Genomic DNA, 16,581 nt, shown 5'->3' with positions numbered 1-16,581 from the left:
TTTGCTTACTGAAAATTGTCAGTTTGGGCTCAAATAAACTCACAAAAATTCTTCATAGGTTTGAATGTTTCTTACATTGACACCAGGAATGAGCTGAAAGAAGATGGGGTTTTATGTCAAAGCAAAGGACATCATCATGATGTGAGATTAACCTCAAACAAATTACCGTTGGGAAAAGTTCAGAAACATTTTACAGGAGCCCGGTGTTCTAGCCCAGCAGGAGACGAGGCTTGGAGGCTGTGATGCGGCACTTCGACCGCCAGATGGCGAACGAGATCGAAGTTTGAGTTGATTTTTTCACTTCCTCTGCGGAGGGAATCCGTGGAAACCCACGTTTACGGGGGGCTTTCCACACAGCGTTTGAGTTTCCTTCCTTTCTCACGTTGCCTCTGTCCACGAGGCTCTGACAGACAGGTGGGAGTGTGGAAATGTAGGAAAGGGAGGAGCGCGAATCTGCCAGCCCAGCTCCTGGTGCTGTCTGCCGGGCCCTTGTCACCTCTCCCCGCGGTTCTGTTTTTTTTTTTTTTTTTAATTGTTTAAATTATTTTTTTCAATTACAGTTTACATTCAACATTAATTTGTATTTGTTAGTTTCAGGTGTACAGCATAGTGGTTAGACAATCCACACACTTGACAAAGTGACCCCCCTGCTATTTCTAGTACCCACCTGGCACCATACTAATTATTACAACATTATTGACTATGTTCCCTATGAGGAGCTCTACAACCCCATGACTATGCTGTAACTACCAACCTGTCCTTCTCAATCCCTTCATCTCTTTAACCTAGCCCCCAGCCCCATCCCATCTGCCAGTCATTAGTCTGTTCTCTGTGTCTATGAGCCTGTTTATTTAGTCCATTAGATTCCACATACAAGTGAAATCCTATGGTACTTGTCTTTCTCTTACTGAGCTATTTCACTTAGCACAATACCTCCGGTCCATCCATCTCCAGCTGCCGTTCTTAATCACCCCTTTATCACTGAAGTCTCCAGTGTCAGGAACCTGGGTCAAAGACAAATTAGATGTAATATTCTGTAAGATGATCTTATGGCTATAAGACAAAATCTGGTTAACTAAAACTTAAGACTTACAAGAAGCAAGTCCATTTGGCGAATTGGCTCTTCTGTGACCTCCGGGCACTGGCCAGCTTCCCAGTCAGCATGAGATGACCTCGGGCATCTAATCACAGGTCGAAGGCCCAGGAGGGACAACAGAGAGGACCCGGCGCTGACCACACATTTTGCAGAGGGTAGAACTGAGCTCGGGGAGGGCATGGACCCTCCTTTCCTTTTCACTGACGCATTCCCAGTGCCCAGGACAGTGCTGCTCACAGACACTTGTTGAACGAAGTGGAAAAACCCAGGCGATACTGTTCCAGCCAGATGGAGGCAAGGCCAGTCCCAGAGCCCAGGTGTTCGGGTTTTCAGTCCGGTGCTCCTTTCACTGATTTGTGTAACACCAACAATGTTTCTACTTAGAGTCTTTCAGCCTTAATTACTGTGTGAAAGTCTCCATTCCTCTTTTTTTCTCTCTCGTTCTCTCTATTTCATTTTTTCCATCACCACTTACCCCCCATATCCTCCTCCCCCACCACCGCTGCCCCACAATCACCGCCCTTCATCTCCCCTTAAAGCAGGTCAGTGGCCAGAGAACTGGGGAGATTTTCCTCTTGTCAGCAGTACCTAAATGATGTTATTTTCTTTCTTCGATCCTGACCACATTCATTTGTTCTCTCCTTTCCTATTTCTTCCCAGACGAATAGTTTTGTTAGCACTGACCCCTCATCTAAGTATATGCACACATGTACACACACACAAATGCACAGACAGATACATAGGCACAGGCACTATATGGTGTTTCTTAGGAGACATATGAAAAACCTTGACCTTATCAGCTCTAGAATATGTTATAAGATTTCTTCATGTGACTTACAGCTTGACTGCAAACCAGTTTCTGCAATTCTGACCTTGCATTTAAAAAAAAATTAGAGGCTCACATTTGAAGGCACCATTTGCCGTTTGTTTGCTGACCACGGTGCTGTGCAGGGAGCAGCCACGCAGGTCACCCTAACTGACCACTGTGCAACGGGGAAGGAGAAGGCCCGCACCCAGGAGCTCAGAGGCCGCCTGGGGCTCTTCCGCCAGCTGGATGCCTAAGGCCAGTCTTCAGCGTCCCGTCAACCGGAGGTTTCCCTCCTCACAGCTCCCCTCGGACTGAAGGTCCCCAGGTGCTCCCCAGGTGTTCCCAGACAACTCTTGCAAACGTCTGTGCCCAAATCCTCTCTTCTTGGCCCCAGAGTAATCTGAACATCTCCACGGACAAGGCCACCGGTGCCTTACAAACCGGAGCAACAAGGACGGGAGGTCCCAGCCCTGGAACGCAGACACCCCACGCGGTGCCTTTCCTTTGCAGTTGACCCCGACCTTGAACTTTCCCTTCTCCAGCCAGTCCTCACCTTCTGCAGTGAGATGTTTTAGACTTTTCCCGGACCCTCACCCTTTGTTCCACACTCACTTCTATGGAGGAAGCCGGCCCCCCTCTGTGAGCACCACACCGGCAGGGCCTAGAGCAGCCCAGGCTGTGGCCGCTCAACAGTCTCTGCTGCTGCTTCTGTGCAGGGGACACGGGGGCGGAGGGGCCAAGACACAGCTCTCCTTCCTCTCCCGCCGTGAGTCTGCCTGTCTGTCTATCATCTCCCCCTCCCCCTCTCCCTCTCTCTCTCCTATCTATCTATCATCTATCTATCATCTATCATCTATCTATCTAATCTATATCATCTGCCCTATATCCCATGGTGTCCCAGTGCTAAGTCAAGGAAGGAAATAAACAGGTTTTAAGTATCTTCTCTCCCATGGACTAACATTTCATTTCCATCTACCTCCCTACTGTCAAACCCTAAATATAAAAACCATAGAAATTAAATAAATGTCTCAGGAAGAAATATTTCAAATTGTATTCTTCTCCTGGCTCCCCAAACCTCTGAATATATTTCAGCATATCACAGAGTTCAGTGCTCTCTGGTGATGACCTAGCGCTAGGCACCAGGAAGATGGTCCGTGGGTAATTTTTTGCCTTGAGAGCTTTCATTAAAAGTGTTTGCCCAGAGAAAATGAGAACTTAAGTTATTGGGTTGACTGGCTTTTCCCCTAAGAACTGTCCAATCCTAAGATTCATAGAGGTTTCCTCACTCTCATTCCCTGCAAAGTGAGTCACTGGTGAGCTGGTGGCAGCTGTCGCGACCGCCGTCGCTCTGTGACATTGTTTCTGTTTCCAGTGTGGACAGATGGCCGCAGCCATCCCCAGGAACCCCTGCGGGAGCTGGAGTGGTGCTGGCTGTTCTCACAGTGCCAGGTCGCCCACGCTCACCCCACAGAGCTCCAGGTAAGTGCTGGGCGGCCACTCCCCCGGGAGCCCAGATCTGGGGTTTCCTGGGGCTCTGCGGCTCAGGGCTGGGTACGCTGCACTCTGACCAAGTCCCAGGTAGCATTGGGAAGGGCTGCTGTGACGGTCCAGATCTCTCCTCCCTAGGAAAAAAAAAATGTTGCTAGATTGTTTTGTTCAACCTTTGCAGTTGAAGGGAGAATAGTTTCTCTCAGGAAAAAACTTTGGGATCTCAGAGTTGGAAGAAAAAGAGAAAGTGCATTTTTATGCCATGCAAGACAAAACTACTATATACCACTATTATTATTATTTTTTTGCCCTTTAATCCTCACCCAAGGATATGCCCATTGATTTTAGAGAGAGGAAGGGAGAGAGAGAGAGAAAAACACCGATTGGTTGCCTCCTGTATGCACCTGACCGGGGCGGGACCCGAAACCTAGGCACAACCTTCTCAGTACTGCACCCCAACCCACTGAGCACCCGCCAGGCCGCCGCTCTAGGGCTCACCACATTCCTCCTCACCTTGTTCATCCACCCCTTCCTCTTCCTCGGGCAAGTTCGTTCTTTGTTTCTAGAGTCTGTTCTGTTTGCTTGTTTGTTTTGATTTTTAAAAAATATTCTTCACTTAAGTGAAATCATGCAGTACCTGTCTTTCTCTGTCTGACTTAGCATGTTGCCGCAAATGGCAATGACTTTGCCTGGTGACAGGTGGTTACCAGACTGCATGTGGTGAGCAGGTCGTGAGGTGCGAGTGTCACGTCACTGTGCGGCACACCTGAGACTAAGACAATGCTGTAAGCTACTACACCTTAGTAAATAAAGAAGGAAAAGGAAAAGGTTTCTGAGACCACTTGAGAAGCATTAAGAAACCTAGAGGGTTAGTTTAAAGGAGTCTCCTGCTGAGGGACTTCCAGGGCCAAGCGGTGTTCAGGTGGTCCCAGGGCTGCGGGGGCTCCCGACAGCCAGTCTCTGCACTTCCTGTCTGAGGAGGGCAAACCCCTCTCGGTGCGGGCTGCGGGTTTGCGGAGACAACGTCTGGCGTCTGAGATGCGGATCCTTATGGGCTGAGGACCGGCGGTGACTCACTAATTTTGACTTTATGTACAAACTTGAGTCAGTATTGATGCTAAATGAGAATTATGAAAAAACAAGGAAATGAATAATTATTTTGCACCCACTAATTCTGAAATCCTGTGGTGATATCAATTATACAAACCATGTCACTAACCCTTCTACACACACACACACACACACACACACACACACACGGCTCTAGGGCATTATCCCACTTTTTAAAATTAGCTATTTTGAAATATAACACAATACAGGCATTATGTAAAGCACAAATATAAAATTTAACAAAAGTTATAAAGAAATATCCAAATAATTAATGACCAGGTCATAAATGACTGAATATTACCAGCATCCCAAAACAATCCCATGTGCTTCTTCCCAATAACACCCACTTCTACTTGCTGGAAGCCAGCATTAATATGACCCTTGAGCACTGGCTGGTTTGGCTCAGCGGTTGGAGCATCGGCCTGTGGACCAGAGAGTCCCGGGTTTGGTTCCCACTAGGGGCATGTACCAAAAAAAAAAAAAAAAAAAAAAAAAAAATATATATATATATATATATATATATATATATATATATATATATATATATATCTCCCTTGTAATCTTAATGTTATTGCTTTCTGTTAATGAGTTTAACATATATGAATGTATCCTTACACAATATAGATTAGTATTTACCCTTTAAATGTCCCATAAATGTGGTATTTGTCTTGCGTCTTCTGTCTAACTCTGTGTTTGAGCAGCTGGGTCGCAGACCTCTCGTGTTACAGCGTCCACCCATGCTCCCTGTCTGGACTAGATTCCAGTTTACCAGGGTGCAGTGCTGCTGACTGATTCTCACGTGGACACACTTTTGGGTTGATTCTGGTTTTTCATGTGTCCTGGAGCATATGAGCCTGAACTGTTTTATTTATTTATTTATTTATTTATTTAGCCTCACCCGAGGACATTTTTCCATGTTTTGTCAAGGACATTGACATAAAAGGGACACATCAAGTGGCACCCAACCAGGGCTGGGGACAAGCTGCAACAGGTACGTGCCCTTAATGGGAACCGAACCCGGGTCTCTCTGGACCGCAGGCTGACGCTCTAACCGCTGAGCCAAACCAGCCAGGGCGAGCATGAACTGTTTCAGACTAGAGTATATACTCGGATTGCAATCGGTGGGTCCAGACGCTATGGTCGCCTTGGGCTCCACAGCAGGACGGCCGGCGGTTCCGCACGTTGTTTGTCTCCACCACTCAGGCAGTGCAGGGCAGGCCCCTTCTTGGCAGCCCTTGGTGTTTCAGGCTTTCCCGTGTGTCCCTGCTTGTGGGTACGCAGTGATGCTTCACCATGTTTTCACTGATGAGGACGAGCCATGCTGCTCGTTTATCATCCATCGGGATTTATTATTTGTTGAAGTATCTATTTACATATTTTTCTTTTTTTTCTATTATATTATCTGTCTTTTGTTATTTTTTTTTTTTTAGAAGATATAAAAATGTACTGTGGCCCTGGCTGGTTGGAGCATCGTCCTGTGCACCCAAAGGTTGTGGGTTCGATCCTTGACTGGGGCGCGTACAGGAGGCAACTGATTGATGTTTCTCTCTCACCTCAATGTTTCGTTCTTTCTAAAAATCAACAAAAACATATCCTTGGGTGAAGATAGAAAAATAGTAATAATAAAAAATGTAATGTGAATCAAGTCCATGTCAATACTTGCTTTGTAGATACTTGTTTGTACTTTGGGCTGATCTTTTTAACTCTCTGAATAATATCTTTTTGATGGGCAGAAGTTAATTTTAATGAAGTTGAATTTATCCTTATCTCTTTACAGTTAGTGCTTTTAATGATTGTTTAGCAAGTCCTTTATGACTGCAGTCACGAAGGTGACGATGTAGTCCTCACCTGGGAGCAGTCTGCACGCGTGAGGCGGCTGACCTCTTCCTCTCTTCTCCATCAAGCACACCCTTTACGAACAAAAGCCTTGTTTCCCCACTGAGCCACGATGTCACCTTGGTTGAAGATTTAGTGTCTATATATGCATGGAACTCATTCTGGGATATAGTCTGCCATCCGTTTTCCTATGTCTGTGTCAAAAACACAGTGTGTAATTACCACAGTTTTATTTGATATTTAGTAGACAAAAAATTTTCATGGTATTTACTTCTTCAAGAGTAGTTTGGCTAATTGTTGCTCCTATTAAATTTTAGGATTAGCTTGTGAAGTTTTATTTATTTATTTATTTTTTAAGAATTTTTATTTATTTTTTTGTTACAGATATTTTACCTTTTTACCCCATTGGCACCCCCTACCCCACCCCACCTCCGCCCCGTCCCCGGCTTAGTTGTCCATGTCCATTGGTTATGCATACATGCATATAAGTTCTGTGGTTTATCTCTTCCTACCCCCCCACCCCCCTTCCCCTCTTCTGAGGGATGTCAGTCTGTGCCCTACTTCCATGTGTCTGGGTCTACTGTATTCCTCAGACTGTTGTGTTCTTTATATTCCGTATATAAGTGAGATCATGTGGTATTTGTCTTTTTCTGCTTGGCTTCTTTCACTTAGGATAATACTTTCCAGGTCCCTCCATGTCATCTCAAAGGATAAGAGATCTTTCTTTCTTACCGCTGCATAGTACTCCATTGTGTATATGTACCACAGCTTTTTTATCCATTCGTCTACTGGTGGACACTTGGGCTGTTTCCAGATCTTAGCTATTGTAAATAGTGCTGCTATGAACATGGGGGTACATATATTCTTCCTGATTGGTGTTTCAGGCTTCTTAGGGTATATTCCCAGCAGTGGGATCACTGGGTCAAAAGGAAGTTCAATTTTTAATTTTTTGAGGTAGCACCATATTGTTTTCCATAGCGGCTGCACCAGTCTGCATTCCCACCAGCAGTGTATTAGAGTCCCCTTTTCTCCACACCCTCGCCAACACTTGTTGTTTGATGATTTGTTGATGGCGGCCATTCTGACAGGTGTGAGGTGATACCTCATTGTTGCTTTAATTTGCATCTCTCTGATGATTAGTGATGTTGAGCATTTCTTCATATGTCTCTTGGCCATTTGTATGTCCTGTTTGGAGAGGTGTCTATTCAGCTCCTCTGCCCATTTTTTAACTGGGTTCTTTGTCTTCCTTTTGTGGAGTTGTATGAGCACTCTATATATATTGGAAATTAACCCCTTATCTGATACATCATTGGCAATGATGTTCTCCCATACAGTGGGTTGCCTTTCCATTTTGATGATTGTTTCTTTTGCTGTGCAGAACCTTTTTAGTTTGATGTAGTCCCATGTGTTCATTTTCTCCTTTATTTCTGTTGCCTTAGGTGATGTATCAGTGAAAATTCTGCTCCGTATGATGTCCAAAATTTTGTTGCCTACATTTTCTTCTAGAATTTTTATGGATTCAAGGGTCACATTTAAGTCTTTTATCCATTTTGAGTTTATTTTTGTGTATGGTGTAAGTTGATGGTCTAGTTTCATTTTTTTGCATGTAGCTGTCCAATTTTCCCAACACCATTTATTAAAGAGGCTGTCTTTACTCCACTGTATGCTCTTGCCACCTTTGTCAAATATTAATTAAGCGTATTGCCTTCGGTCCATTTCTGGGTTTTCAGTTCTGTTCCACTGGTCTATATGCCTGTTCTTGTGCCAGTACCAGGCTGTTTTGGATACAGTCGCTTTGTAGTATAACCTGATATCTGGTATTGTGATCCCACCTACTTTGTTCTTCTTTTTCAAGATTGCTGTGGCTATTCGGGGTCTTTTTTGGTTCCATATGAACTTTTGAAGTATTTGTTCTAGTTCTATGAAATATGTCGTTGGTATTTTGATGGGGATTGCATTGAATCTATAGATTGCTTTGGGTAGTATGGCCATTTTAATGATGTTAATTCTTCCAATCCATGAACAGGGTATGTGCTTCTACTTTTTTATATCTCCCTCTATTTCTTTTTTCAATGACCTGTAGTTTTCTGCAAATAGGTCCTTTACTTCTTTGGTTAAGTTTATTCCTAGGTATCGTAATTTTTTTGGCGCGATGGTAAATGGGATTGTTTTTTCAGTTTCTCTTTCTGTGAGTTCATCATTGATGTACAAGAATGCCGTCGATTTCTTGACGTTAATTTTGTATCCTGCTACTTTGCCAAATTCATTTATTAAGTCTAATAAATTTTTGATGGAGTCTTTAGGGTTTTCTATGTACAATATCATGTCATCTGCAAATAATGACAGTTTCACTTCCTCCTTTCCAATTTGGATCCCTTTTATTTTTTCTTCATGTCTGATTGCTGTGGCTAAGACTTCCAGTACAATGTTAAATAAGAGTGGTGAAAGTGGACATCCCTGTCTTGTTCCTGTTCTTAATGGAAATGTTTTTAGTTTCTGTCCATTGAGTATGATGTTGGCTGTAGGTCTTTCATATATGGCCTTTATTATGTTGAGATATGATCCCTCTATTCCTACATTGCTGAGCGTTTTTATCAGAAATGGATGCTGGATTTTGTCGAATGCTTTTTTAGCATCTATTGATATAATCATGTGGTTTTTATTCTTCATTTTGTTTATGTGGTGTATCACGTTTATCGATTTGCGAATATTGTACCAGCCTTGCATCCCTGGAACGAATCCCACTTGGTCATGGTGAATAATTTTTTTGATGTATTTCTGGATCCGATTTGCTAATATTTTGTTCAGGATTTTGGCGTCTATGTTCATCAGGGATATTGGCCTGTAGTTTTCTTTCTTCGTAGTGTCTTTTTCTGGTTTTGGAATTAGAATTATGCTGGCCTCATAGAACGTGTTTGGAAGTCTTCCTTCTTCTTGAATTTTTTGAAATAGTTTGAGGAGAATGGGTGTTAGTTCTTTTTTGAATGTTCGGTATAACTCCCCCGTGAAACCATCTGGGCCTGGGCTTTTGTTTGCTGGGAGAGTCTTGATTACCTCTTCAATTTCCTTAGTTGTTATTGGTCTGTTCAAGTTTTCTATCTCTTCCGGGAAGAGTTTTGGGAGACTGTGTGTTTCTAGAAATTTGTCCATTTTGCTTAGATTGTCGAATTTGTTGCCATATGGGTGTTCATAGTAGTTGTTAACGATCTTTTGTATTTCCGTGGTGTTGGTTGTTACTTCTCCTCTTTCATTTCTGATTTTGTGTATTTGGGTTCTCTCTCTTTGTTTCTTGGTGAGTCTAGCTAAGGGTCCATCAATCTTGTTTATCTTTTCGAAAAACCAGCTCTTTGTTTCATTGATCCTTTGAATTGTTTTTTTGGTCTCTATGTCATTTATCTCTGCTCTGATCTTTACTATTTCCTTCCTTCTACTTGCTCTGGGGTTTTCTTTTTGTTTGCTTTCTAATTCTTTAAGTTGTGAGGTTAGACAGTCAATTAGAAATTTTTCTTGTTTTTTGAGGTAGGCCTGTAGTGCTATGAACTTCCCTCTCAGAACTGCTTTCGCTGCATCCCATAGATTTTGTGTTGTTGTGTGTTCATTTTCATTGGTTTCCAGGAAGTTTTTAATTTCTTCCTTGATCTCCTCGGTGACCCATTCATTGTTTAATAACATGCTATTTAGCCTCTATGTGTTGAAATGTCTTTGCATGTTCTTGTTGCAATTCATTTCTATTTTCATGCCATTGTGATCTGAGAAGATGCTTGATATGATTTCAATCTTCTTGAACTTGTAGAGATTTAGTTTGTGTCCTATCATGTGGTCTATCTTTGAGAATGTCCCATGTGCACTTGAGAAGAATGTGTATTCTGTAGTTTTGGGGTGTAATTCTCTGTAGATATCTATTAAATCCATTTGTTCTAGTGCTTCATTTAGAGTCTCTGTTTCCTTGCTAATTTTTTGCCTAGAGGATCTATCCAGTGCTGTCAACGGGGTGTTGAAGTCCCCTGCTATGATTGTATTGTTGTCGATTTCTCCTTGGAAGTCCTCCAGAAGATTTTTAATATATTTTGGTGCTCCTATAATGGGTGCATATATGTTTATCAAGGTTTTATCTTCCTGTTGGATAGACCCTTTCAATATTATGTAGTGGCCGTCTTTGTCTCTAGTTATGGTCTTCATTTTGAAATCTATTTTATTAGATATGAGAATTGCTACCGCAGCTTTTTTTTGCTTTCCATTTGGTTGGAACATATTTTTCCATCCCTTCACTTTCAACCTATGTGAGTCTTTTGTTGAGAGGTGGGTCTCTTGTAAACAACATATAGATGAGTCATGCTTTCTTATCCAATCAGCTACTCTGTCTCTTTATGGGAGCATTCAATCCATTTATGTTTAAGGTGATTATTGATATGTACTTATTTATTGCCATTTTTGTTTAGTGTGGTTCTATTTTTCTTCCCATTTCTACTGCTAATTACAGCGGTCCTTTTAACATTTCTTGCAGTGCTGGTTTGGTGCTAATGTATTCCCTTAGCCTTTTTTTGTCTGGGAAGCTCTTTATTTGATCTTCTATTTTGAATGATAGCCTTGCTGGGTAGAGTAGTCTTGGATTCAGATTCTTGTTTTTCACGACTTTGATTACTTCATGCCATTCTCTTCTGGCCTGTAATGTTTCTTGTGAGAAGTCAGCTGAGAGCCTTATGGGGTTTCCTTTGTAGGTAACCTGTTGCTTATCTCTTGCTGCTTTAAGGATTCTCTCTTTGTCTTTAATTTGTGGCATTTTAATTACTATGTGTCTTGGTGTGGGCCTGTTTGGGTTCTTCTTACTTGGGACTCTCTGTGCTTCTTGAACTTGAATGCCTTCTTCCTTCACCAAATTAGGGAAGTTTTCTCTCACTATTTTTTTGAATATATTCTCTATCCCTTGCTCATTTTCTTCTTCTTCGGGGACTCCTATGATGCGAATATTATTACGTTTCCAGTTGTCCCATAGTTCTCTTAAGCTGTCTTCCTGTTTTTTAATAGTTTTTTCCTTTTGTTTTTCTGATTGGTTGATTTTTTCTACCCTGTCTTCTAATTCACTGATCCGGTCCTCAGCTTCCCCTACTCTGCTTTTTAACTCTTCCAGTGTGTTTTTCATTCTTGATATGTCATTTTTTATCTCTTCTTGTTGGTTTTTAATTTCCAATTGGCTTATTTTCAGTGTCTCTATGTCCTTACTCATGCTGTTCAGCTTCCTCAAGATCATGGCTCTGAATTCTAGCTCTGTTAACATGCCTAATTGCTCCGCATTGATCTCATCTTCGGTGGAGGTGTCTTGCTCTTTCATTTGGCTTCTGTTTCTGTGTTTCACCATTTTGGCTATCACTGTGGGCTTTGGAGCCTGTCAAGTTCTCCCTGTGGGTGTTGGTGTTCTGCTGTTTGTGGCTCCCTCACCTGTGTTTAGATGAGCGAGGGAGGACCCAGGTTGAACACCACTGTCAAGTCTTACTTTCCTGGTTAAAGTTGCCAGCTCAGGAAATGTACTGTTATCCTCCAGCTTTTTGCCTGGAGGTTAGCAGTCGAGGTTACTTGATGAGTTTTGGTTGTCAGTTGATTGAAAAACTCCCTCAGGTACTCAGCACAAGGGGCTTTCACGAGGGTGGGGCAGATGCTGGTTGTTAGTGAGCCTCAATTAGCACTTCAATGGCCCACAGGGTGGGGTTGGATCTCCGAGGGAGGGGCTGCTGCCTCTCCTCAGAGCCCTGGGAAGGAGCAATACGGCCACCGTCCTGAGTGGCTCCACTCAGCCTAAGCTCTGAGCACCCTCCAGATCCCGAGTGTCCCCACACAGTTCCAGTCCAGTCTGCCCTCCTTCTGCCGGAGCCCAAGGTAGCTTGTGAAGTTTTAAATGATAAACAAACTAGAAATTTTAATTGATATGCATAAAATCCATAAATTCACTTGGGATAATTGTCACCTTTATAATACTGAGTCTTTCAATCTTTGCACAAAATGTATCTTTTTATTAATTTATGAATCTTTTAATATGTCTCATAAAATAACCGAAAATCCGTTCTTGGGCTATGTATTTGAAATAGATCTCCTATCCAGCTGCCTGCTAAGCCATTGCTTTAAGTTTGCTCAGCAGTGGATGGATTTCTTTATTCACAGATTTCTCATATGTAAACACTGACAGTTTAAAAATGTTTTTTCTTTATTGGTTCTAGAGAGAGAGGAAGGGCGAGCGGGAGAGAAAGACAGAAACATCGTGAGAGAGAACATCCATCAGCTGCCTCCTGCGTGCCGCACCCCCACTGGGATCCGCCCACAACCTGGGCATGTGCCCTGACCGGAATCGAACCAGCGACCTCCTGGTGCAGGGGTCCACGCTCACCCACTGACCGGCTGGGCAAAACTGACAGTTTTATCTCTTCACTACCAACCATTCATTGTTCCATTATTTTGCACGCTTTATGTTCGGTTTTCTCTAATAAATGTTCAGTTCAGGATTTGAGGCAGAGAAGTCATCTAATTCTTCCTGGGTATAATTCTGAGGGTTGACAAGTTTTGTGTAGTCACCTGGCTGTACTGGTGTCTCCCCTCCCTTCCCGACGAGCCCACACTAAGTGGCTGGCGGCGCCGCAAGCGGACTCAATCCCGCAGAGGACTTCATGCCCAGTTCGAGGGCCAGTGCTGCTTCGGCCACGGACCCAGCCGGCGGCTCCGGGCCAGACACATCTACAACCGGAGGAGATCGTGCGCTTCGACAGCGACCTGGGGGTGTTCGTGGCTGTCACAGAGCTGGGGCGGGCCATCGCTGAGAGTTGGAACAGCCAGAAGGGCCTCCTGGCGCAGTTTCGGGCCCAGGTGGACGTGCTGTGCAGACACAACTGCAAGGAGACCGCTCACTTCACGGCTCAGCGGAGAGCGGCCCCGGGTGGCCCAAGCTCCGCCCAGCACCTAGTGGGCAGGCCCTGGGCAAGGGACCTTCTGTGGCTGCCTAAGATCTCGGTCATTGCGGGCGGGTTTCACCTTCCAGGGGAGAGTGTTGGGCCCGCTGGGGAGGGGCACTGCCATCTGGGCAGGAGGAACTCTGCATTTGGGCCGCAGGTGGCACCTCACTGCTCTGAACCCCAGTCCTTCCAAGGTCCGAAGGTCCAGCCCTATGTGGCGGCTCCGAGTCCCTCAGGTTGATGGACTACTACAGTGCCTGCGACATCTAACTCTGTCAGCTGCCCGGTGGAGTAGAGTTGGTCTCCCAACACTGCACGTATGTGTACATGCCTGTGTATGTCTATATGCATATTTTAAAAATTATCAGCCCATGTTGCAAAGAGTTTTTACACTAATTATCTTGATTAATAAATAAGTAAACACAGAATAGGGTATGATTTTCCGAAAAAGCGGGCTAACAAGTGAGCTGACTAATGTCCAGAGCTGGGATTCTAACACACGACTATTTAAAACCTGTTAGCCAACTGCTTTCCCGTGAGAGGACTCGAGCCCAAGGTGAGAATTTCTTTGCTGCCTCACCCTCTAACTTTCTGTTATGCCTCTTCGTGGAGCCCGCGATGACCATCTCCCCAGTCAGGACGGAGGTGCTAAACCACCACAGCACGCTGGTCTGCTCAGTGACAAATTTCCATCCTCGTCAAGTTAAAGTCAGGTGGTTCCGGAATAACCAGGAGGAGAGAGCTGGAGCTGTGTCCACACCTATTATTCAGAACGGGGACTGGGCCTACCAGGTTCTTTGATGCTAGAAATAGTCCCACAGGTGGAGATGCCTACTTCTGCCAAGTGGAGCCCCTCAGCCTCTGCAACCCCATCACAGTGGAGTGGCATAAGGGGCACTTCGGACACCATGGACTCAGAAAACACAGAGGGCAGGGAGGACCTTGGGTCTGGCGGGGTGGGGCCCCTCCTTATCCCTGCTGTGTCGGCATATCTCATGCCTTCTCTTTCGCTCATTCTCCAATCTAATTTCTGGGGTGGGACTATGGAAGACTGAGATCCCATTATCTCAAGCCGAAAGGCATGTGTTGAGTGCAGATCTCATCTTCTCCCAAGACCTGATGTGATCCTTTTGCATAACCCCCCAGGCTGCAATTCAGGCTCAGCAGTGTCTTCTCAAGGGTTGGAGTTCTGGGCTCTGACAGTAAGGCTGGTGCCTAGGAGAAGGTCTGTGGGGTTATAGATGGATGTACTTCCTGAGGAGCTGCCATCCCCTCCCCCTCATCCATCTACGCTGCCTCCCTGGGGTCTGCATGCCCTCCCCCCTCCTCTGTTTGCTTCCAGAGCGCCTCTGTGTCTTGTGTCCTGGACTAGACTCTAGGCTTCCAGACGAGGACACTGTGGAGTGTGGAAACACACACTGACCTACAGACTTTTACTTCCCAGGGGCACAGTCTGAGTCTGCCCAGAGCAAGATGCTGAGTGGAACTGGGGGTTTGTGCTGGGGCTGGCCTTTCTTGGTTCGGGCCTTATCATCCACCTCTGGAAGAAGAAAGGTAAGGCACCTTGGGAGAAAATGGGGAGGACTGGTGCTGGGACAGAGGTGTTCTGTTGTAACTCTTCCTACCTGACCCCAAAATGAAGGGGAGCTGAGATGGGAATGGTAGGAGGTTGCAGAAACTGAGAGACTAGATCTCCTCACTCTGGGTCATGTCTGCTTCATCACAGAGGTGACTGGTAAAGGCTCTCAGGTAGAGAAGAGCCCCTCTCCAGCTGTCCTCACCTCTGCCAGGCAGTTAGTAATACACAACTTCCTGCTCTGAGCTCCCTTCCTTAGAACAGGCATAGTCTCTGTTCACCTTCCTTCCTTCAGTGACCGGCTCAGTGACTTTGGGGGGAGCTCACATTATGGCAGTTGAAGCCTATTGTACCTGGGTGCGGCTGCAGGATGAAACATGTGGAGCTCTGGAGTTAGAGCTCCTTGTGGAGGTGAGATAAGGAGGGACAGGTACCATTTTCCTGCTGCCCAGGTTAATAGTTCTTTCCCTTTCTCTTTTCATTCTTCTTGACGATAGAACAGCCCCAGGCTCTGCCCACAGGTGATGTTCTCACTCCTCTTGTGCAGAAACATGACTCACATGAAATAGAAAAAGGAGTTGAGTGGGTTTGTCTGGACACTCTGACATGCTTCTGCTATGTTGTCCTGGCTTCATGCCACATTCATTCTCATGTGAGTTGGGGCTGGAGAAAATTCTGGAACATTCTGCATAGTCATTTCCCAGACTAAGACCCTCCATTCAGTGAGGTTTGGAGGACAGAACCTCAGGATCCAAATGACAGGAAATGCTGCTGAACTTGCTAGTAGGTGGGACGACAGGGCATTACAGTCTGTACCCGGTCCATTAGTCCCGGGCTGGGCCTCACCAAAGCATTTCTCTATGCCCCTTCAAGCTGAAGTCTGTGCTCACGTTAGCAGAGCATGGTGTTTACTCATTGCCAGGAGTGGGAATGAGGAGCAGGTGTTGACACAAGATCATCCTTCATGTCCTGATGTTGCAGACAGACCCTGAGGGAGGGCAGGGGCTGAGTTTACACAGGGAAGGTGTGGTTTATGACTCTTTCTTCTCTCTCCTCCAGGACTTGTGCACTGACCAACCATTCTTCTTCCTGGGATCTGACACCTCTTTTCCTTGGTCTTGCCTTGCTGTTACCCTTGTCTGTGGTTCCCAGCCTCCCCTGCATCAGGCCTATGAGCAAGCCACCTGTGCCAGCTGTCACCCCTGAGATCCTGCTCCTACAGGGATGGAGAAGCAGCTGCCATATCTCTTATGTTCTTGTCTTTGCTGCATCTCAGCCTGTGGCTCTGATTGGTACCCTGGTGCTAGAGGCTGTGCTTTCTGTGTCTGTTTGAACAATAAGTATTCTCAAGGAATTTCAGATCTTGTTCTCTTTTAGAAGACTGCCCATGAATTCAGTGTCAAGCTCTTATCTTTCAATAAAGTTTTTCCAAAATTAAATAAATTTTTGTATCACTTGTATTCCAACTCTGCTTGTGTATGATGACGGTTGGTTGGGGAACACTGAGCAAAACTAAGATCAGATTCTCAAGTTCAGTTGCTATCCAGGCAAGGAGACTAGAAAATCGTGGGTCTCCATTCTTGGTCTCACTCAGGGCCCATGTGAGAATGGGACATGAGGGATACTGGAAAATGGTAGTGGAATAGGTGGAAGCAACACACACCTCCTCTCGGCAATGAACCCGAGTTACAGATAAAATTTAGAGCAATTAACCTGAATTAACAATAGAAGG

At 44.8% G+C, this 16,581-nt stretch overlaps 1 pseudogene; it reads left to right on the top strand.

The window, feature by feature from the left end:
• The first annotated feature begins 242 nt into the window (after nt 1-242).
• On the top strand, nt 243-14,913 carry LOC118621319 (annotated as a pseudogene).
• Nucleotides 14,914-16,581: the final 1,668 nt, after the last annotated feature.

Source organism: Molossus molossus, unplaced genomic scaffold, assembly GCF_014108415.1.
Source record: "Molossus molossus isolate mMolMol1 unplaced genomic scaffold, mMolMol1.p scaffold_m16_p_8, whole genome shotgun sequence".
NCBI lineage: Eukaryota > Metazoa > Chordata > Mammalia > Chiroptera > Molossidae > Molossus > Molossus molossus.
Note: the sequence above shows the minus strand (reverse complement) of the source record. Positions and strands in the feature narration are given on the sequence as shown.